Raw genomic sequence first — 2,716 nt, forward strand, 5'->3', positions numbered from 1 at the left:
AGGACACTCCCCAAATATTTCTCCTCATTCTGGAACAGTATCTCTCTGGGGTTGAGTAAGCACAATATTCGAAAGCCTGCTACTTTCAGAAATTAATTTTTATTCAGGTATCATTCCTCAGGACATCAAGTAGAGTTTTCCTGTGTTTCCCTACTTCCTCCTACTGGAAATTCTTCTTAGTCAAAAGGCTTATAATGGGATAATTCACTCTCCTATCTGGGGATTTCTGAAAGCCCTGGGGATGAAATGGGAAAGATGGTGATTTCTTCTTCAGAGAGACATCACCCTGGAAACTAGTGATTTCCTTTGGGGCTGGGCTATGTGAGTAATTTGCCCAGAGACAGCAAGGACTTGAGACTTTGTTCCTGCCATCATCATCTCTCTCCTCGTGTTTTCCTCAGCCATCCATTACAAGCCCTCTATCCTGAGTGGCCTCACTAAGCTATAACCTCGCTGGCGTGTGTGAAGGAATGAGGCCAGTTTCCCAGGAGACAGAACTAGAAGGACAGTGAAGGTTCCTTCTGCCTGTGCTGTACTGTATCAGGAGTGCACTGCTCATAGGCATGGGGATGCCTTGACCCTTGGTTTGGATCTGCTGTTAAAGGTAGCAGTCCAGGGTAGGGAAATTACCTGTATTTCCCATCCCATCCCCCAGAAAGTGCTGTGCAACAAATCGTGTGTCTGGAGCTGAATGCAGGCTTTAGGGTTTGGAAGAGGGTTTGGAGCAGTGCAACTGCAGGGACATGGGATGTATAGGTTCAGACCTCCCTGGATTGGGAGACATGGACTGGTGCCTCACTGGTGGTGGGCCAGACTGCAGATGGGTGTAAGTCTGCATATTGTGGATTCAGAGCTAAATGCAGTGAGATTCTGCAATGGACTATAGTTGAAATGCAGAGAATGATGAAGTAAAATAGGTGGCATAGATCCCTGCCTCAGGGGTAGTTTCTATTGCGGGGCTGCAAAGAGAGAGGCTGAGTACTGTGGGACCTGCCTACATGCACAATGGGCATGGGTAAAAAAAAAAGCCACAAGTCATAGGCCCCAGCAGTGGGGACCTTACATTTCACAGAAAGGATAGTAAAACTGGATAGAGAAGAATTTCAGCAAGGGTCTGAATAATGTGGACTCAGAACTGTATTACATTACAGAACCACAACAGTATGTCTGGAAGGAAAGTCTTGCTTCTATTTCTTGTCCCTCACAGTTTTCAAATCAACAGCTCTGAATATTTTTCTCTTTGCAAGCCACTAGTACTTAAATCTCAGTTATCAGTATGAGATTTCCATAGTGCTCACAAAGATATCATAGCAGATCATCCAAMACTCTATAAACTGCCAGAATGACAAAAATTATTTTGACTTTTCACTTGAAATTAGTACATCAGCTACTTTTCCTAGAATACATCTGGCCAAACCCTCCAGACATCCTAGAAGAATAATACATACAAATATTTTCACATTAGTTTCATACCTTCATAAGGAGAAGTGAAATGTTTTGCACTTCCCTGACTTACGGCCGAAGAGAAGGGGACTTGATCAAAATATCCGTTTTGTCAAACCTTTGCCAAAGACAAGATGGCAAGCCTATACCAGCGAGATGAATATTTAATGCTCCTTCCTCCCTGAGACCCTTCTCAGACTCATCTTGCTGTGGTAAGCTCCATATCCAAAAGCTAGCAGCCCTTCAAGTGCAGAACAATACAGAAGTGGATAAAAGGTACACGTAAAAATATAAGATGGGAAAACAAAGGCCCCTCAGCCTTTTCTGCATGATGAGCCATTGTTTTTTGTGTTTTTTGTCACAGCTTGTGGAAAGAAAAGGGAAAATCAGTGCATCCTTTCATTCCTATAAACTTCTAAGTGTATTACACTCCAGTATTGGGCACGCGCTAGAGCAAATACAGGCACAAGGGCTTCCGCAGGAAAACCCAGGATTCTGTCAGCTGAAGCAGGGCACAGACACAAGGGGATGCTCCACCGGTTCCTTCTGAAGAGTAGTGCTTCTTTGCCTACTTCATCTATGAAGTTACTGGTACTTTTCAGAACAGACTTCCACTGCTGCAAACCAGAGCTTCACTGGTRGAAAGAACAAGTCCCAATGCTTTTCTCTTGTGCATCTGAGCAACTCAGAACAGAGGCAACTTGTACAGATATTAATGGCTGTATGAGGTTCTAGAAAGTAGAGGGTTTTAAGCTGTCTCATCTTGCACCTTTCCACACACAGAGCTGTTTAGAGCACCTGCTCATGCCAGCAGTGTTGAAATACAACTTCCTTCAAGCGAAAGGAGGAAGAAATCATATCCCCTCAGAACAAAGGTAGAAGGAAAGACAAATCATATCAATTAGAAGAAAATTCTCCCTATGAGAAGTATCAGGGATTGTCCTTTTCAGAGTACAAGAAATGCTTTCCGAGGGCAGGTCCAAACCTTCACCTGCCATTCCTTGAAAGACTTTTTCTAGCTCTTGCTCACAAGTAACAAGCAACAGTATCACACGCCTTTATATAATCTRTCTCTTTTTCTCATTTTATTCTGTAATCTGATACAAATTACTGGTAGCAGTAGTAAAAGCAAATGCTGTTTCTAGCCTATACTTGACCAGAGTTAGGCAGAAATCATATACGTTTCCTCCTTAGCCTCATARTGCACTAGTGGAACCTCTGGTCATTTGATATTTCATCCTTGTATCTTCCCCTAGAAGCTGAAATATGAAAC

General features: G+C 43.1%; 1 long non-coding RNA gene across 1 annotated transcript in view; it reads right to left on the reverse strand.

Annotated features, from left to right (window-relative positions):
* LOC146594433 (uncharacterized) overlaps nt 1–2,716 on the reverse strand; it is a 73,373-nt gene that overhangs the window by 36,112 nt on the left and 34,545 nt on the right. The gene's annotated exons all lie outside the window — the stretch shown is intronic.

The sequence above is a fragment of the Rhea americana genome, unplaced genomic scaffold, assembly GCF_003343005.1.
Source record: "Rhea americana isolate MKP2758 unplaced genomic scaffold, rheAme1 scaffold_26, whole genome shotgun sequence".
Lineage (NCBI taxonomy): Eukaryota > Metazoa > Chordata > Aves > Rheiformes > Rheidae > Rhea > Rhea americana.